The sequence below is a fragment of the Ambystoma mexicanum genome, chromosome 6p, assembly GCF_040938575.1.
Source record: "Ambystoma mexicanum isolate Mex_15411 chromosome 6p, UKY_AmexF1_1, whole genome shotgun sequence".
Classification (NCBI taxonomy): domain Eukaryota; kingdom Metazoa; phylum Chordata; class Amphibia; order Caudata; family Ambystomatidae; genus Ambystoma; species Ambystoma mexicanum.
In genome coordinates, this window is record NC_090935.1 from 1024013967 (window position 1) to 1024036103 (window position 22137).

Consider the following 22137-nt stretch of genomic DNA (forward strand, 5'->3'; position numbering starts at 1 on the left):
ATACCATTCCGTATTAGCACTAGGGAAAACTTTGCTCAGGTGCAAACATGTAATGAGAATATATCTTTTTTGCACTGAGGCAATTTTTGCCCTGGTGCTTATACAATGCCAAACTGCACTTGTCATTGTGCAATGGTTTTGAAATATGTCCCAGTGTTTTTTAAATGAGGACAAACTTTGCCATAGTGCTAATACCGTGCAAATTATCACTTGTAACAGTGCAAGTTTTCTGTACTGTGACCCCTGATATGTTTTGGAAACTTTAGAACATCCAGGTTTGTGTCCCTTTTCAACGCTTACACTTTCAAAATGTTTTCTTGGATTATTTTGTTTTATAGTTGTACTAATTACAGTGGAACTGGGTTTCATATTGAAGTTGTTTCAGTTGTTTTATTTTTATAAACATTGTTAAAATATATCTGCTCATGTTTATTTTGCATATGTGCAAACATTGCTGAATTTCCGAAGTGACACATTTTTAGGGCTACCCATGTTTATTTTTGCTTTTCAGATTTGTCAAACGACTTCAGTAACGTTTCACGCATTATCTGGTTCAGAGGTTTCAAATTAGTCCCAAATCCAAGCTCTTAATTTGCAAAATGGAATTGTTCAAGAGGAAGTTATATTTTGTGTATGTTGTTTTTTTGGTTTTGCTAATAACACTGCTTGAAATGCTTGTGTTATTGTCAGTATTCTAAGGGTCATTGTGTTGTGATGTTTCTTCAGTAGTTGAACTTTTAGGGGTATAAGTAAAATAAGTACCAGTGATAGGTAAATTATGTTTTTATGTTTTGTAGACCACTCAAGTCTTACTTAATACTACTACCTTTTGGACCTTATCTTTGTATCACGACTATCTACTTCTTCTGTTGTTGCCCAACCTATTCACTCTTCTAACCATTATCTTTTATCTCTTTCTATTTTCCCTTCTTCTCCTCTAACTAAACCACTGGGCTCTGATGTATCTATCTACTCTCGTCAGGACCTTTGTACTTTCAACACCCCTCTTTTCAACTCTTCTTGTTTTGCCAGCCTCCCTTCTCACTCCTTGTTTTCTGCTCTATCTGCTGACGACCTGGCCTCTGCTCTCTCTTGCTTGTTTTCGTCTTTTCTTGACTCTCTATGCCCAGATTCCTCCTTTTCTCCTTCTTTGAAGCCTCCCCAGCCTTGGCTTACTTCTTATCTTTACTCCTTGCGCTGAGCTCTTCACCGCCTTGAAAGATGCTGGCACAATATTTGTTCGACTCTAACCTCTTATCTTTTTCCTCTTATCACACACTATAAGGTGAGGCTCTTCTGGCAGCTAAACACTCTTATTATTCTGATCTCTTGTTGCTTAATCTTCTCACCCTCTGCACTTGTTTCAATCACTCACTCGTCTTCTTTCTCCTCCCTCGCCTGACTGTTCTCTTAATTCTACTTTAACTGCCTTTGACTTTTCTTCTTATTTATCTTAAAAAGAGGCCACTCTTTGAGCTGCTATTGTTCCGTCCTCCCATTCCTCTTCTTCTCCTCATGCCTTCTTCCTCTATTTCAACTATCTCACCATTTTAATCTACTCTCTAATTATGATAACTTGTAGATTTCAACCCATTCCCACCCCACACAGTCTCTTTCTAACCTCATTCATTCCTCACTTATACCTAGTTTATCCTTTTCTGATTCATCTTACTGCTCTTTTTAGCATTTCTCTTCTTACATCCACTTTTCCGTCTTCTTTAAAGCATGCCACAATTCTTCCTATTATGAAAAAGCCTTTGCTAGATCCCTCTGCACCTGCACATTTTCATCCTATCTCACTTTTTCCTTTTTTTCAAAGATGCTTGCACATCTTGTTTATGCTCAGGTTTCTGTTTTTGTTACTGGGAATGCTATCCTTCCTTGTTTGCAGTCAGGTTTCCGTCCTCTTCATTATATGGAAACCACTCTTCTTTTGGTATGTGATTCTCTTCTCTTCTTATTTTACTGGACCTGTCTGCTGCTTTCGACATAGTGGATCATACTTTGCCTCTAACTTCTCTCTCTGTCTTCTTTTGGCTTTTCTGATCTGTCTCATTTTGGTTCCGTTCTTATCTATTTAATCATACATACTCGGTTACGTGAGCTGCAACTTCTTCTAATATTTCATCTCCTCTTCATGGTGTTGCCCAGGGCTCTGTTCTTGGACATTTCCTTTTTTCTCTTTATACTTCTTATTTAGTGAAAAATATTTCATCCTTTGCTACCTCTCATCATTTTTATGTGGATGATACCTAAACACTTCTGTCTTTCTCCTCTTTCAAATCTTCTAGTCATGATAATCTTGCTTTTTGCCTTTCAGCCATCAAAACCTGGATGTCTGATCACTTTCTCGTTCTGTACACGACCAAAAGTAAAGTTCTCTTTTTCCCTGCTAACACTTTTCCTATTCCTTGTCCCCCTCCTTCTGCTTCTTTACTGTCTTCTTTTCTTCCTATTTCTGACTCTGTTGGTAATCTTGGTATGTTGACTATATGTCGCTCCTGTCACTATCAAATTTTCAACATTGAGAAAGCTTGTCCTTATGTTTAACGCCACTAAACATCTGATTTGAAAATTAGGCACACATAAACCCAGAAGGCAAAGCATGCAGAGGGGTGCCGGGTCCGCCTTACCAACATCCAGATGAGGGTCCTGAACGCATAAAACCAGCGCTCCACCTCCAGATCCTTCAGAGGCAGACCCATCCGGAGTTGAGCGGAAGTGACCATGCGTACTGATTGGACGCTGTGCATGTCGAGGTGTGGCAGGAGTGTGCAGGTTGGACATATGTCTTGGCAGGCCCATGTATGGATGTGCATGTACAGGGACATGAGCCTGCCGCATGTGATAACAGTTATGTGTGAGGCAGATCAATGGTGTATCTGTTCGAATGCATGGTGCCCAAATGCGTGTGTCGGTACACACATGTTTGAAATTATGTGTATGTACTGTGGCATGGTTGTGGTGTGACACATGGATGCTGGTTCCACCTTCATGTATGTGCGCAATGTAAATGTGCGTGTATGTGTATTTGACATGTGTGTCACTGTGATACACCATGGATGCATGTGACACCGACATGTAGAAGGCTGATTGGCAGATGTGACATGGATGCTGATGATTTAACTGCAAGAGCTGGTGGAGATGTACAGATGCATGTATGTCTGGTGGTATGTGTGCATGTGTTTGGCACTCCCCGTGCTGCATGTGACGTCAGGCTAACCTTCGGATGCTTATGCTGTTGTATGTGTATGGATGGGGATGCCTGCTGCAACATTCCTGTTAATTTGCAAATGTGTGTGGGTTCAAATGATAGGTGTGTTGGGGATTGTGATGTCATGTGTGAAGTTTGACACTGCCACTCATGTGCAACTTTCGTGTGTGTATCAGACCATTGTACAGTGCCCTGATGCCTGTGTTCTGTCTCTCCCTGTCTGCAGCGTCAACTGATGAAGAGGACGGAGACGGTGCTGTGGAGCACAGCGCAGGGATCCCACCGCCAGCCGGCGACGCAAGGCCCAGCTACCCTCCCATGTTGTTATCTCGTCGGGGAGTGAGGGGTCTGGTGCTGCGTCTGCGGCCGCAGCTGCCGAGGGTAGGTCCAAGAGGCGGAGGTCGGAGGTGTAATCCTCAGCAGCAGAAGGGGCAGCTTAGACCCCACAGGGGCCTATGGAGGAAGATGGCATGGAGTCATCCAGGTTGGTGGATGGTTTGGTTGAGGAGGAGGCCATGGAAGGACCAAACATGGGGTTTGGAGGGGGGATTCCACTGGTGCTAGTGGTGCAGTCCAGGGACAGGGACAGAAGGTAGCACAGGCGGCCGTGGAGGTGCCTGTGTGTAATCCTGTCTCTGATCCTGTGACTGCATCATCCTGCACCAGCAGGGATGCCTTCGTCCAGACCCGTTTTCAGCGAGGGGATCTGCCAACAACAACTGGCCTTCCTCTCCCTGTGGACGTGGCAATCCAGGACCATGTTGAGCCTGTCCTGGCTGGGGTGGCGTTGTGTCAACTTGGCATCCGGGATAACGTGCAGGGTTCTCGTGAGGACGCTGCACGTTATTTCAGATGCCTCGTTGACTACGTCGACTGGCTAGGAGGGATCACCAGTGCTGGGTTCCTCTGTGTGCTGGACCTGCTACCAACGCCCTCCTCAACTGAACCCCCTATGTGCCAGTCGTCCTCCGTGCCATCTTCCTGCCAACATATCACCTGGGCACCCTGTGGAGCTGCCCCTGACCCAGCGGCCAGGCTGGTGGAGGACACATCCCTGCCATGCTCGGGAGTCAGAGGTCCAGCAGGGGTGGACACCACAACAACTGGACCACAGCAGGAGGAGGACGTGCAGGCATCGACAGGCAGGGCACGTGCACAGCAGCAGCAGGCTCAAGGTGGGAGTGATGATGGCTCGGGGCCATTAACATCACAGGGGCAATCATCGGCCAGAGGGCAGGAGGACCCTGGATTGGGAGTGTCTTCCGTGTGGCAGCGGTTGGGCTGGCAAATAGATGCAGATCAGCAACAGGCGGAAGAGGCACGGCTCACTATGGTCAGGGCAGAGAACTCCATGCGCAGGGCATTGAGGCGGGCTGAGTGCCTCAAGGAAATTTGCAGGGAGTTGGAGGTGGACATGGCTTTATCCCTGCGAGACCTCGGGCCAGGGAAGAGGCCCGCCTCCAGGATGTTGAACAGGAGTTCTATGATTCCCTGGCCCGGGACATCAACAAGTGAGCCATTGGACTTGACCCCCGCCATTGTATATAGTTATTTATTAGGTAGGGTTTTTTGTAGGTTTCCTTTGGATTGTTGGGCTCATGGACCCTTGGATGTTTTTTTGTAAATAGTTTTTGATGTGGATTTCATTTTCTTGGACCCATGGGGAATTCTTTGCTTTTTTTTAACTCTGAGTTTTTTTTTATGGACAGACACATAGGAACCATTTTACTTTGGATTTTATTGGTTGCAGCATTTATTTTTTTAAATCATTTTTGAAGTTCCGGACTTGGATTCTTTCTTTTCATTATTGTGTGATTGGGTTTTATTCATTTTGTTGATTCTTCAATACACTTTTTTTCTATACTTTACTTGTGTGGTCTTCTATCATTTGTTTTGTGCATGTCACAATGTTGTTTTTCACAGTCATGTGTAACCAATGTGTGAGTCTGAGAGACATGTATTCATAGGCATGCTGGTTATGTATTTTCTATCATGACTTAGGGAATTCAATGTGGGGTGTTTGGACTGGGGTGGCCTGGGGTGGAATTTGGGTGGCCATAAGGCCCATGGGTCGGGAGTGTGATAACATGTTGGGTGGGGGGACATGAGTCGGGCCTGCTGGCAGGTGCCCATCACTGATGGGTTGGTGGGAGTACAGGGGGACCTGAGTCGGGGCCTGTTGGCAGATGCCTGTCACTGCTGGGTGGGTGGGGGTGCAGGGGGACATGAGTCGGGGCCTGCTGGCAGGTGCCCGTAACTGCTGGGTGGGTGGGGGTGTAGGTGGACATGAGTCGGGGCTCACAAGTGCGCTCACAAGTGCATGGTGCCATGTGGGCTGCCTGTAGGGCATGGGGAAAAGGGAAACTGCACACCCGGGATGGCCCACAATGCCAAATCGCGTGGAAAACTTCCAGCGCACCCCCCAAATACATGTTCCCTGCTCACGCCAGGCCCATCGCATGTGAGACTCCCCGCACACCCCCCAATTACATGCAGGAACCCCACCCACCCTGGCCATGCACCACAGGAAGCCCACTCACCCTCCCCATACCCCACAGGCAGGCCATCCACCCTGGGCATGCCCCAGAGGCAGCCCACGCTGCAGGGGGGCTCTTTTTCTACACAGTTTACATGGCACAAGCAGGGAACGTGTATTCTGGGGCGTGCGCGGGGAGTTTTACACACGATGGGCCTTGCGCAAGTGTGGTACGTGTATTCTGGGGCGTGCATGGGGAGTTTTACACGCATTTTCGCTGGCGCGAGCGGGGTACGTGTATTCCGAGGGGTGCGCAAGGAGTTTTACACGCGTTTTCACTGGTGCGAGCGGGGTACGTGTATTCTGGGCTGTGCGTGGGGGGTTTTACATGCATTTTTGCCGGCGCGAGTGGGCGACATGTATTCTGGGGCGTGCGCGGGGAGTTTTACATGCGTTTTTGTGGTTGCAGGACTTTATGCTGGTCCACTGGCCTTTGCACCAGGTACTGGATTTGTGCGAATTCTTTGGCGCGTGGAGCAGGGTTGGGGGCGTAACTGGCGCTGCTGCAGGGTCGCTGCACCACTCTGTGCCACGTCTGCTTATGGATGTTTGAATCCATGAATACACTGTGCACCTTCTTGATTCAGCCCTCTGGTTACAGATCCTTCCAATGGTTCACATCAGAATAGATTTTCCTCTGGATATATCCTGCTTCTGTCCAAGATGTATTTTGTTTTACACAAGGAGTTAGCTAAGTGTAGGGTACATACTGATTCAGTGACACCAGGGGCATGATAGCTAAGCCTGTGCATAGACATTTGAAGAGACATGTATTCCTTTTGAGGAAATGCAGGAAATAATTCACCCCCACTGTAGACTCTTTCAATTTTCAGCACCTGCTCAAGATTTTCAGTGGCATCTATCTTTTGGTTTTATACATAATTTTTCCACAGATTAATGGGAAGCTTCATGAAATGAAGTGCTAAGGACCTTCGGAAGCTGATATGCAAGGCAACATCCGTGCCATCTTCCAGCTTCTTCTTATGAAGTCCTGAGACCTGTGATGACTGCTTCTGTGACTGCTGTGTGATTTATAGCCATTCTGCTGTCTACATCTTCATGGGGTAAGGAATGCAATGATAAAGGAGGGTTGGAAGTACATTCGTTCTTGGCCATGATAGGTGAGCCATTTTTTCATCAATGAGGTAAGGGAGCTGTGAAAACTGTTATCCCAGAAAGTATAATTAAATAGCCGGTAGCCAGATGCCACCAGTGCTAGTGGAAACAAACGCATTTTGATCTTAATATCAGGTTTAATTTTGCCCACAAGAATGATCCCAAGGCCAACTTCACATTGAGTATAGTCAATAAATAAATCAGACTAGGTGCCACAATCAATGCACACAATATGTTCTACATATGAGGTTACCATAGAGGGAAGCCTCACTGTGGTCTGATGCAGTGATACTGCACTTCCACTGTATGACATAGGCACCGGGAGCTAAACTATTTGACCATACCTTATCTTTAGGTATTTCATAGAGGTAAGGGATGAACATTGTTACCCTGTCTATCTCTTCCACGCTTGGGTATCAGCATAATTAACACTCTATTAAATTCAGTTTGGTAAATCTTCTGTGAAATGGCTTTGTTAAAACATTCTGTTGAATGTTTCACTAACATAGGATAATACATTTGAAGTAGAACCCCATCTTCAACTGGTGACTTATTGGTTCCTAACCTTTTAGTGGGTCTTTGTACCTATTTCTTTGTTACCAGAAATTCAAGGGTCTGTCTAGGTTTTTGTTCCTTTTCTTGCTTTCAGTTGTGCAGCTAGAATCATGCCCACCTTCTCCCCATGGTCATATTGCGTTAGTCATCTGCAGAATAATGTTTATTACACCTCTTGAGTGAAGTAGGAGGATAGTACAAATGTTCCTGTGCTATATGTTGTCTTTTGGCTGTCACCTCTAGCTCCAGTTGAGTTTGTCACTGAGCATTCTTAACGTTCCTCTCTGCTGCTTTCTTTATCAGGAGTCCTCTGAAAGAATACCCAAAAGGTTGTGGTGGAGTTTACCGCCCCACTGTTGTGTGAACAATAATCTCGACTAATGCCCCTTAGCTGTTCAATCTGGGATATTATCTTTAAGCAAATGACATTTAAATGCCTCCTGTTTGCAAAAGTATGTTGTATGGCTAGTTCAAGGTCTAAGGAGAGTGGAGAATGATCTGAGACACTGCCTTGCGAGATTCATTAACTTGTACAGCATTGATACAGGCATTAAAAAGGGTCATGCAAAGATTGGGTCACACTATAATACTGTAACACTATAATTCTAATAGGTGGATTTCAATATCTCCATAGATCTATCAGGTCAAGATCTACGATGCATGCTTTCAGGGCCAGGGCATCCCCATCTCTGTCCTTTCCATCTAGTGTTCCCCCAGATTTATCTACGAAGTATTAATGTGGTATGTACTAGTCTCCACCAAGTATATAGGAAAAGAGGTCCTACTTAACACCAGTGAGAGCAAATATCAATCCAATCACCAACACTTTCCCTCACTAGGATTATGAGTACAATGAACCATTCCTTTCCATCCTTCCATATTTTGGTAACTCTGGACTGAATTCATCACACAGTAAAATTGTGACACCATGTTTTGCTTATTTTCTAATAGCTACAAACAACTCTTCCATTCCCATATAATTGTATTTGCTTGTTCATTGTTTAGAGGCATATGTTGTAATAAAAAACGTCATCTTACTTCTTATTGGCTAGATGATGGATTGGAAGAGTCGAACACTTCTCAGGCATACTGATGCCATGTAAGAACTCCATGTATGAGGACCTTTTGATAGACCTAAAATGCGATTTCAGTCTGGGTTTTTCGAAATTGCAGAGATATGGAGTCTGCCTTTTAGACAACTGTGATTGCTCCATCCAGGAACTGGTGGATAACCCGACTGGAGTTAAGCAGGTTTTGGCCCACACGGATTGGATCTTAACCTGTGCACAAATGCTAGCCTTGAAGATTGCTGGCTCCTTATCAGCTTTTGATAAACCAAGGGGCTTTCTGCCAAATTACCTGACCTGCTTTCCTAACCAAATGATGAAATCGGAATATTTGAGGCTAAGGCTCAATCTGATTGAAAAGGGGAGATCCAATTGATTCGAGATACGACCATAGCGAAAAGCCCTAGATGGACTCTATGTGGGAAGGAAGTTGTACACACTCTGCATCACCTTCTAATTGTTTGCAAGGGTACAAGAATCCTGCTAGTTGAATATTTGAGAATGTTTGTACACACCTTGGATTGGCTATCAACTGCTTCTTTTTGGGAAAACATTTAATTGCAGGCCATGAAAGACGTCTTACTGTTGAACTTTTAAAGGGTTTACGTACTTTGGGTTTTATCAAATTGAAATAATTTTGATAACATCCTTTTATCTTGTTTTTTCAGTAATAAGATTGGCTCAATGCTTATGTTGTTATATAGCTGTGTTTTTCTATTGAGTAATTCTTCAGTTTTTCTTTATTGTATTAGGAATGAATGATGTTACTTTTGTTTACCTTTTTTTAAAAAAAAACAAACTTTTTTGCGTTTTGTGATGATTCGATTTAAGTTGGTTATAACACAATAAATAAACAAATAAGAAAAACATGTAGCATGTTGTTCATTACAACAAAGCAATTGAGTCTGTTAATATTTACAGTAATAATATCAGCCATTGATCAAGACATACTCCCACAGCTCTGTCACGGTCAATATATAACAGTACACAGTGATCATCCAGAATACTTGCGTAGGAGCAAACATTCCCTAAAAACTAATCGGAAAAATGGCATAGTTCTAGCTTCAAATAAACGTCCCAGAAATAAAGCCTGATTGAAAACTGCTCCATAATACCAAGTGAAGTATGTGTTTACTAATGACAAAACCATAATGGAGTAGAAACATACAAGCTAATGGCCACTCCTATTCCCCAAGTAAATGCTGCAGAGTGAGTAAGAACAGTGATAAGAGCATAAGAGTTAGCAGTAAAAGGACTGCGCTGTAGCTGGTCAAAAGCGTGTTTATGTGGGTCCTCCCACAAACGATAGCGACGAAAAGCAGACTCTGCTCAGGACTGGACCTGGTCTAGGCCTTTGACCAGGTCAACAGGGAACTTCTCACAAACCAACGATCAGGGCCCTTGTATGGACAGTCATGAGCTCTGGGACAATGCGGTATGCTCTGCCATTTCCTCTAATTATATTAAAGTTGAAAACAAAGGTTTGGGATGTGAAAAATAGTTTGGAAATACTTTGCAATAAGAAACATTACAGAATGTACAGCGCTCAAGGCTTTCGAGCAAACTTACCTTGTAAATACTTAAAAAGGATTTGTCATACTCAATTACAAAGATTTATCACCTATCACCTATATGCGTTACAACTCTCTACTCTGGAGGATGTTAGTAGTTGGTCTGGAACCCATTATGATGAGAGAAAGTGCAGTTTATGTAAAAGAATGGTTGAAACTACCCGACACCTCTTTACCACTTACCCCAGTTTGAACAATGCCTATTTGAAGGGTTACTGAACGATCACACCATCTATTGAATTTGTCGAGGCAGAGCAATTTTGGAGCGGCCTTTATGGAGCCAAATCTGTTGTGATTACTGCAGCGTCCTCTGGAAGAGAGGACTACTTTTACTTCAGCCAGTTTCGGAAACAGGAAATAAGTCTGGCACCTTGAAGTGGTGATAGCCTACATTATTTGCATGTGTATTTTAATGACCAATTTGAGACATTTTAATGAGCTAGTTATTTATCAATAATGAATTGGTGTTTTAAGATGTAATTCTGTTGTTTGTTTTAATATTCTGTAATTAAATACGCTCTATTTTCCATTGGTACATTTGTTTTTTTTTAATGTGAAATGCGAAAGTGTTTTCTTGCATAATCAAACACACTAATAAAGAAAAGCAGAGGCAGTCTAATTCATCCGGTTTGCACCACACAGATCTCCTGTTCTAAATCTGAAGAAGACGAGGCACTGGTGAACAATTCATTGCGTCCACCAGGCCCCAACATTCAAAGTTCAGCCATCACAGTGTGTAATCTCTGGATGTTACACTGCCCCTTCCTTTCATGCCTTAAGATGGTTTTGAAGGGTCATTGTACACTGATGAGCACAATGATTCTAAAATATATTATTCTGTAAATATATGAAGATGTGTTTACTTGATCACAGGGATCTCTGCCGAGTCCTAAGCGGTTCAGCCGCTAAGCTGCGTAGGATTCAATAGGCCATGCTCTCAGCGCTGGCCATAGTGAGGATTGGTGTCACTCTGCAGGGTGCCTGTTAATATCATAGTAAGACATACGTTTTCAAACCCGTTATGCTGATTCTAATCTGCATTCACCATAATAGGCTCCAGAATCAAAAAATCATCTTCCTACGTGCTAAGGCAGTCCCATGATTATGTAAATATGGGTTTATGGGCAAGTCTAAGAGATAGTTTTTTTATTTATTTGGATTTGTATAGTGCACATCTGCCCGGGGGCATCGTGGTGCTGATCAGGTAAGCTTACTTAGTACATGTCATTCACAAGTGCATACTTTACAACAGGTAGGTAGTTTGAGTTGGCTGCATACAGTAGTTACGTGTGGTCATTGAATACGATCGATACATACAGTTGTTTAATATAACCAGTGTGTACGGTTGTTACAGACAGTTGTCACATACAATCATTATGAGGAGTATGGAGAGTAGTTAGTTGAAGAGAGTGGTTTTTAGCAGTTTGCGGAAAGCTAGGTCTTATTTTTCGTTCCTTAGTGCCGTAGGCAGAGCGTTCCAGCTTTTTGGTGTTAGATGCTGGAAGCTGGACCCCCCACGGCTTTGCTTCTTTTGAAGGTGGGTACATAGGTCTGGTTGGACAAGTGGGATCTGGTGGGTCTGGAGGAAGCGATGCAGGTGATCCTTTCGGATAGTTAGGGCGGGGCGTCAGAGAAGAGGCATCTGTGAGTAATGGCCATAGATTTGAAAAGGATACGTTCTTTTATTGGTAACCAATGGGCCTCTTTTCTGGCATGGCAGATGTGTTCCCTTTTTGGAATACTCATGGCTGCTCTTAAGGCATTGTTCTGGGTGACTTGCATTTTTTTAAAAGTTTTTTTGTCAAGGTGCCCAGGAAGCGGGCATTGCAGTAGTCCAGCTTAGTGCCTACTGTGGCTCTGGCTATTGACAGACAGTTTTTTGAGGAGAGGAAAGGTTTCACAGCATTAATTATATTAGTTATAAGCGCAGCGGAAGACTCTATGGCATTGACTTGCCATGACGTGGACAGAGTTGAGTCAAGGTATACTCCTAGAGTTTTTATGGCCGAGGAGACTGTAATGGTGGAATTGTCGATGTTAAAGTTTTTGTATTGTGGTGGGAGTTTGTTTGTGCCAACTATAAGGATCTCTGTTCTGTCGCCATTTAGGCAGAGGCCATTGGCTGCCATCCAGGTTTGGATGGCTGTGTAGATCTTAGTTAGTGCCGAGGCGTCTTGTTCATAAATGCCTTTGAGGGGGAGTAGAACTTGAGTATCCTCGGCATAGTTGGTGCAGGCTATGTCTCGATGATCCAGGTCATTGAAGAGTGGGAGGGTGAAATTTTTGTATAGTGTGGGGGCAGTGCAGGAGCCTTGTGGGACTCCACAGTGGATGGTGGTAGGGGTGGCGCATGCAGGGTCTGAGAAGACTTTCATGAGTCAACCCTCGAGGAAGGATGTGACCCAAGAGAGGGCTTGCAGGAAGAAGTGGGCTTTGTTTTTTAGTTGCGTGCCTAAGATGTCATGGTTAACCAGATCAAAGGCAGCAGATATGTCCAGCAGGAGTGCTGGTTTGCCTTTGTCCATGATATCATTGAGTTGTATTTTGAGATCGAGTTGGGCCGACTTAACAAAGCATCAATCGCCATAGGCTGTTAGCCATGCCAACATAATATCCTGTTTGTTTATAGGAAGACAATGCTTTCCTTTATTGGGAGCCATTGAGCTAGTTTCCTGGCCTCAGAGATGTGCTCTCTCTTAGCAATGCCTTGGGCTGCGTGGAGAGCACTATTCTGTATGACTTGGAGCCTCTCCAGGTTTTTAGTGGAGGTACCTAGAAAGAGTATGTTGCAGTAGTCTAGCCTAGAGCCAGTAATGGCTCTGGCTATGTTTGTGCAGTTCGCTTTGGAGAGAAAGGGCCTAACTGTGTTGATTAGTTTAGCATGATATGCGGCAGAGGAGGCTATTGCATTGATTTGCATAAACATATATCCAAACTAAGATTAGTTGTCAACTACATTTGCTAAAAACCTAAAATATCTAAATACTTGTAAAACCATAACACATTCCCTCACCTAGAATTAGATAAACACTAAATACCTAATGAATATCATATTTAAGTCAGCTTTGGTCACATCTTCATCACCTCAAACATTAGTATCATCAATTCATACAATTCTGCATGAATTCCAATTCCCCTTAGCTAGTCAAGCTACTTGATTCATTTACACACATTTCTTAGAAACCTAAGGACATTTAACTTCAGTGATAGATTTTTACCATGCTTCCTCTCTAGCCATAAACAATCCAGTTGTACGAAGCTCTAATTGGATACAAATTTCCCAAAGTATTCAATGTGGTGCCCTCTCAAGACTCTACAGTATACTAACAAATGAGGCAGAAATTCTTTCTCTGCTTTATCTTGACAGTATCTACAGTAAGCCAGGGTAGCTACAGTGCCATTTCTTATCCACATCATGTCTTTCTTTAAAGGAACATTGAATCTGAAACGCATGTAATTACTCCTTTCCTTTTTGCTTGGAAAAAGGCACAAATAAGATTCTGGAAGACCTAATAATTTACCATAGGAAACAATCTGACAATATAGTTTTGTTCTCACTATATCATCTGTTGTCATGCAACAGTCAAATTTTCAGTTCTTCGATATAACATATTTCAGGTTTTCTATTAACACCTTTGTGGTTCCTTTTTTATTCAAGATGTTAGTACATTGTTTATAGAAAGCTTGAATAAAGAACTCCCATTGTGGACACCGCATTCCCTCTCTCCCCAGTATAGCACATACATCCTGTCCAGATCTGGATATCATTTTACGCGCCAACAATAGCTGCTTCCCCTGTATTCTGCTAGTCAAAGATTGCAATCCTAGTTTATAATGAATTTCAGCATATGTGACGGATTTGGGAAAATAGATTAACACTTTTCTCCATATGATAGCTTCATTTACATTAATCTCCATAATTAACCACCCTGGGGCACATTCTAGCTTGTATATCAATCTAGGAATAGCTTTAGCAGTGTAAAACCTAATTATAGGTAGAAGAGAGTAATTTCAAAACTTTTTGTCCACCTTAAGCATTTGACTGGCGAGCACTGTAGCTTTACCCCTTATAAACATCATATAAAAGCTTTTGTTTGGATGGCCAATAATGGGATACCCTAGATAAACCAGACTATCTTTAACTTGGATTCTGGTTTTATTGATGTACCATGCAAAACATCATTTCTTATGAGATCTACTCAGTTTTATTATAATCATTTGAGATGGATTAATTAATACATCATTTTCCGTTATATAATCATTACATCTTTGCATCGTTCTTTGTATCCCATTTGGCTTCAAATCCATTATTATGAAGTCATCTGCATAAGCTGCCCATTCTATCTTTATCTTTCCAATTTTTGGGGGCACAAAGGCTTATTCCGAGAGAGAATCTCCGACGTCCCAGACATAGATGTTGAACAATGTGGGGGCCAGTCTACATTCCTGTGTTAGACCATTTAAAGTTGGAATTGGCTGTGACATTAGTCCTTATTTAGCCTCACTTGTATGGAAGACTTCTCATGCAAATATATCACTATACTTAAAAGACCTGCTGGCATTCCTAGTTTATATAACTTGGACCATGGAATATGACGATCCACCATGTCAAATGCCCTCAAAAGATCCATAAATGCTACATAACTGCACTTGTATCCCCTCTCCAAGCCAATTGTTGAATAATGCTCAGCAGCAGGCCTCCTCTGTCGCTTCCCATATGTTTCCAAAAGCCCAGTTGAAAAACATTGAGAATGTCATTCTCCTTACATCATTCATCTATGTGACCAAGCACTATAGAGGGGAACATGTTGGAGTCAGCATCCATCAACGAAATTGGTTGGTAATTACCTGGAATCTATCTATCCCCCTTTTTTATAAATTGGAATCAAAATGAGATTCTCCACGTAATAGGGATTATTTGTGTGTTTATAAAATCAGTGAATAGTATAAACACTATTTTTGCCCATAGGACCTTATTCTGTTTAAAGATTACGTATGTTAATAGATTAGGACCGCCTGCTTTTGATGAACTAACATTACTTATATTTTCAGCTATTTCTTCTACAGTAAATATCATAGACCAGTGTGCATTCTTTTTTTCATTATAGTTCTCACAAATCTCCATTCTACCTTTATACAGTTTCCTAAAATGTGCATCCCCTCACTGCCATTTTGTAGCACTGCTGCCTTGTGTATTTTGAGTCAGTTTTTCCATTTCTGCTTTAACCTTTTTATCAAGGTAGCTTCATTCTCAATTCCCATTCCATGTTTATTTTTATTTGTCTTACAAGCCTCTTAATTTCTTGAATTTTTAAATCAAATTTAAGGACAGCGAGGAATATGTTGCTCCCTTTTACTCTAAGTCGGAATACTCAGAATCTTTTAAAAACAGCATGTTTAATAGTTATACACTTTTGTCATTCCACCTCAATCTGTTGCCTTGTTGATTTATCCTTACGTTGGTACTATAAACGACAGACACATTTTCACCATTCATTGAATCAAAACTTGCCAGGAGTAGGCCATGATTACTAAAATCATTACACAGGATTTCAAATGATCTGTTCTTATTAAGTAAGGCTTTTGAAACAAGCATGTAATCGATACAAGATGAAGTTTTCTTGCAAAATCAAGCTTCCACTTTCTGATCAGCACCCCCTGCGGTTCATTGTAGTAGGTAAAGGCTGCAGTCATCAAACTTGGAGTGCCATTTTAACCCCTTGATCTTTTTTCAACTAGCACCACTACCACTCTGTATTTCACTTAAGATTTTCCCCCTAATAACTTTTGCTGCACCATCCTCTAACATATTGAAGTGGGAGAATGGAAAAACAGGCTCCCGTCCTTCCCCTCTCGCGCCTGGCCTAAAGGATCACGGCCCAGACACCCGCCACGAGAAGAGTTTGCCCATCTACCAGACGACCAAATACCCTGGTACAGGAACATACGGATGTGTCCATCTGCCTGCCCAGCAGCCCGCCCTGCCCATGCCGATACCTGCGGCACGGATCAACTAGACTAAAAACCTACACGTCGTTAGAGATGCCATGACGACCTAGCCAACGGTCAGCACACCTGTGCCAATATACACACTGGACACTCCCGCACCAATCTACACGAAGAATATACTCAGTGCTATGACGTAGGCGACAGACATACTCACGGACGTGCATCTTTATTATTTTCCACATAGGCTTTCAAAATGCAGAAACGCAAGACGCATCATGAACTCATCTAAAGAGCTTGCTTACGCTTCTCCTAAACCCAGGTGCCATAATGAGAAATATAACGAAGACACGATACTGGTCATAAGACAATATGATACTATAACCTAAAGCGCCTGTGCACCAAACGGTTCCACCTATACACCAGGCCTAAGTAGGCCGCAAGCAAGAGCTCCCATGGACGTTAAAAGAACAAGAGTCAGGTTGCTGATCCTGCAGAATGAGCCTGGCGAAAGCAGACAGCCAAGGTCGTAATGTTGCAAACCCACATTCCAAAAGCAGACCATCAAGGGCACGATGTTGCAACCTCGCACGCCGCGCACCAACGTTAAAGTCGCACCTGCAAATTAAACCAGGCACACAGTGGAAAAACAATATTAATTGTGCAGAATTCTGCCTCAAACACGGTCCCACCTCACGTGACCAAGCCGAACCTGACAGGATGCCAAGCCCAGGAGAAAGAAGGCGTCCGGATCCCTCGTTACAAGACACAGGCAGATACACTTAAAAGGCTCAATGGACATCTGCAACAGTGGGAGTAGTCGGCTTTCCAGCTCATGAATAAGTCCTCACATTGTCTGCACGTACTCATAGTGAAACATTGTTGCAAATGACAGGTACACCGAGAGCTGGGAACAGCGATGGTCCCAGGCTGGGAAGCTCGCGGGCGTACCAATCAGAACATGGGGCTCTTATCACTGACGCCATTAACATTAACCAATCATCAGGAGTCTTCATGTAACAATTCTCATGTATCTAATTGTAGGGACAACCCAGATATATCACCTGACTAACCCTTGTCCACTAATATTGTTCTCTATACGTATGCTATACTAACCCTACTACTCGAGCAACCAATTAAGAGTGGCGATAGGTTTTTTACTAACTTTCTAAGGTGACGCAAGTAGCGCGTCATACTAAGGTAAAAAGGGCCTGCGAGCCCCACGATTGTGTGTGTGTCAGGACGGACGCGTACGATACTTGACCCATCCCTGCCGTTTTTGTATAATAAACAGCAGAGTCACCTTGCTTCTTGTGTGTGTCTCATACTCTATCTCTTCTGGGATATACGGGAGGAGTTGGGGCCTCCCTGCCCGGAGGTATGCGGACGGCCCGGCCGACTCCGGCAGAATTTTCCCCCCGACAAGTTGGAGGTCCCACCGAGATCTGTTTAAGATCGGCATTTTTTTTATTTTTGCTTTTTACAGGCACTCCGGTTGCGGGGAGGCCCGTCGGCGCGACCCCCTCTGCCGTCGCCCCCTTCTGAGGACTGCAGGACCATCGCGGAGCTGCGAGAAGACCGGACAGTGCAATCCGGATATTGGCCCTCGGGAGCCGGTTGAGAAGTATCCCGCCCGCGGTTGGCGAGTGTCCAGACGTGGTCCAGACGAGGGGAGGTGACGAGCCGCTTGGAGGGGTGCACGCAGTCGAGCGGGCCCGCATCAAGAGAACTTGGTGAGCATGCCACGCACAACAAGCAATGTGAAATTGTGAGGGAGGGGGGAGGAATTAAATAAGGGAGGTGGGAGGTGTTACACAGGTGCGCGGCGAAGGTTTGACAATTTAGTGTTGGAAATGGAATGAATGGTAGCCGAACAAGTTCGAGGGCAGTCGGCTACGTTACGCGAAGGAAGGGGGGGGAGCACGAAAACATCACGTGCGGCCGCTCGTAGACACTGATTGGCCTAGGTCGCGACTACGTGTAAGGGTGTGTGTGTGTGTGTATGATTTCCTACGATTTGGCGTTTATTGGTCAATGAGTAGATGAGGATCCCTATTGTTCAAGCAAGACACTCGATAGGTAGATGACGTTTCCCTGTAGGCGGTAGCTAGTTAGTTGCCCAATACGGAAGATAATTGGCTGGTTAAGCCCTCCTGTCGAGGGGCATATCACATGCGAGGCGACGCAGCGTGCGCAGTCCAATTATATTATTGATTTGATTACCTTGTTCCAGGAGTGACAGGAAGACAGCTGTAAGGGTAACGGGGGTAGATTGCAAGTGTATTTTGAACTTAAAGAATATATGAAGAACTTACCAGTAGCACGAAGAGATCGGTGACGTCACCAGTAGGGCTTTCATAGGATATCGCAAGCACAAGGCATCTCCGTTTTGAGAGTGATGGGGAAGAGAAGTGTGGTAAGGGAGTGGAAACGGAGATAAACGGTAAATGAGTTGATCGGGGAAAGGCGAAACAGGGAACGTGGCTGCGCACGGAGAACGCCGGCCACGGCAAGTGTAGAAGGGGGAGGAGCACGTGAAATTAGGACGACTGTATAAGAACGTCATAAGGGGTACGCAGCCGCAGGGGGCTACGTGCGCCTCGGCCGCAGGGGGCCGTAAGAAGAAAGACAGGAGAAAATATACAAATGTAACATACTATATTTTTTATATATTTTCATTAGCGGACTATCGTAAGTCCCCAAACTTACGGGGCCAGGTAACGATATAAGGCTGTATATTGTAGACTACTAGTGAGATAAACTGCTACCAGATAGGGGAAGGGTAGCAAGTGGAGCGCTACTATGTCATACGGGACAAGATCGGGAGGGTGGGGGAACACCCTCACTACCCCTCTACAACACATATGAACAACACTGCCACCCCATAGGGAGAAACTGATTAAGTATAGCATAGAATGGACCCAGGGGACGGATAACAAAATGCTGACACCGTGGCCGCCAAATGGTAGCTTCGATCCATATGTCCAACATTCATTATTAAACCATCTGCACAATACATATAAAGGGAAGAAGTTGGCAAACCACGTGGAGGTGTTTAACTTATGGAGGATGTTCCAGGGGTCCCGACCAGGACCAAATGGAATGTTCACTATGGGGGAAATACCGGAAGACAAAGCGATTAAGGAGGAAGGAGAGGATGGGAAACAGGGGAGTGAGGACCAAAAGAACACGGGAAACAGAGGAGAGGGAGGAGAAAAGAATAATAAAACAGATGAAATAAAACAGGAACCGAGCAACGATATACCCCTAGCAAAGGGAGTGAACACAGAGGGAAGGGGGTTGTACCCTTTAAGAGAATTAGGAGAAATAGAAAAAGGACAGTTAAGGGCGGCTGAGTGATACTTGAACCCGGCATACAGCCCTCCACCATATGTAGCTCATAGGAAAGTGCCAGCAGGGGAGGGGTGGACCGGAGAAGACCAGACTGTGGAAATAGGAAATGATGAGTGGGTAGCTGCACAGATATTATTAAAATTACGAGGTTCATTAACAGAAGAGAAGGAGGTAGTAAAGAAAACAGAGGAGGATAATGCGAGGGAGAGTGAAATGAGGGGGGAAGAGCTGTTAAGAGAAAAGGAAGAGATTTTGGAGGAACGACTAGCAAAATTAAGGGATGAGCAGAATGAATTGATCAAGCAGCTCGAGAGAGAAGAGAGAGAGAGAGCGAGGAAAAGGAAAGCAGGTAAGAACGAATTGGAAAAAATAAGGGAACGAACTGAGGAGCAAAGGAGAGAAGCTGAAAGGGTAAAAGCAGCAGAAGAAAGGGTATCAAGAGTAGTGCTGCGAGAAAAGAAAAGGGAAGAAGAAGAAAAAGAAAAAGAAATGGCATTATGGAAGAGGAGGCTACTATCAGAAACAACTAAGAAATACGAAGAAGGGAGGGTGCTAGAGAGTATAGTAGAAAGAGAAAGGGTGAAATGGGAAAGGAAGAAAGAGGATGAAAGAATATTAGAACAGATGAGAAGTGAAGTGATGGAGGAATTAAAAAGGAAAAGGGAGGAAAATAGTAGGGAGATGGAGGAGAGAAATGAAGAAGAAAGAGAAGATAGGAGAAGGGAGCGTGGAGCATGGGGGATGTATGTAGAAACACAGAAGTAGCAACAACATCAGCACAAAGGGGAGCGGTTGATGAAGGAGGAAAAGGAGAACTGGACCTAATAGACTTACAAACACATAACGATCAAGGGGAAAAAGACAGAGTGGGGGGTGCCGTTTATGACTAGCTTTTGTAGTGAGGAAGAAGAAGTGGAAAATGAAGGAAGAAACAGTGAAAGGGAAAGCTTAGATAAACTATACATCACCCGGACCAACACAGACTCACCATGGATCAGTAGGAGAAAGGAGGAGCTGGGGAGAAGTGAGGAGGGAGTGCAAGGAATAGCGGAAAGACAGGCACATGAGGCCGCACCATCCCCATCACGCCCTCCCCCATCGCACCCTACATGTTCAACCACCTCACGCTCGTTACGCAAAATAAAACTCGCGCCCTTCACAGACGAACTGACACCCTATGCATGTCGGCTTAGAGACCTCCCTAGTCGCAGGCAGGAAAGACGAATACACATGCCCACATTAAATAAAGGAAATGATGGAAGAAGGGGCAAAGATGGGGAAGAAAGAGTTACGAGCAGGGGAAATATGGACGAAGTTGAAGATGTAGAAGAAAGAGAAGAGGAGGAAGGGTGTGAGGACTCGATATTATGGAACACAAAGGGTGAAACAAGACATAACTTAATGCCACTTTTGGAGAGAGGAGGGGTTAGACCACAGTATGTCCCTTGGAAGCATACCGATAAAGAAAATATAAAATGCAGGCTCCCATCATTAAGTGGAGGTGCGGGTAAATGGATATATGAAATGGAAAAACAAACCGCAGGACAGAAACTGGCAGTAGGAGATGTAAAGGGCCTTTTAATATCAATATTAGGGGATAGAGCGGATGACATTTGGAAGAGAGCGGGATTCCATGGGGTAACAATAACAAACACATCGCACGATGGGGCACCATTCGCAAACTGCAGACATGCACTATGGCAGGCACTGAGGGTACAGTATCGAGACACATCAGACATAGGAGCAATTACCTCCCGCAAGATGCGTGAGAACGAAGATCCTGTTGATTATATCCAGGAAATCCAAGAGAAGTGGCGCATGGAAACTAGAGAACAATGGGATAAAACACCAGCAATATTTTACCATATACTGGTACAAGGGCTCCCAGAAGGAGTTCAGAAACAACTAAAGAAAGTAGTGGGAATGGAAGCAAAACCATGGCCCGAAATACAACTGACTATAGTGCATCATTGCAGGACATGGCAAGGTAAAATGAAACAAAAGGAAGAGGACAGGAAAACGGAAGAGGCTAAACTAGCGCAGAAAAATATACAATGGAAGGGGCACTAATAACTACACCTACAACAATGACCCAAAACCCCACACAAGTAGTAGCTGCACAAGATTCCTCTCAAATGCCACCTTCACCGGCTATAACACAACAGGCGCCGCCAATCCAACCATACACGACCAACATGGGGGGAGGACATACAATGGCAGGAGCTGGGTATTATAGTTATAACAGGGGGAGAGGAGGAATTATGAGAGGGAGAGGATACGGATATAGCACCCAACAGCAGGTGGGAGGACTTAGAAATTCCTACCCCACAGGGCAACCAGTATACCAGGACAACACAGGGAGCTTTCCATGGCAGAGTAGGGAACCACTGGTGTGTTGGAGCTGTGGACTATTGGGGCACATGTCACGCACGTGTAGAGTTAGACCAGGAACACCATCATGGAGTGATCAGGGACAACCAAGGCCCTCACAGGAACAGCAGTGCCTACCACAACAGCAGACGTTGCAACAGGGAAATGAACAACAACAACAATTAACACAACAACAGCCACAAACATATTCACTGCCACAACAACAGGTAGCGATGACACAACAACCCCAAGCACCACAAACACAACTGGGTAGGGTGACGGTTTTGGGACACAACCCTTATACCGGAAATGGCCAGTCGTTGTACCCTCAATAGGACAGCCCACAGACGGCCTTGGTGTGTCCCATCCTGTCAGTAACACCTAATAGTGCGGAGGAACCACGCATAG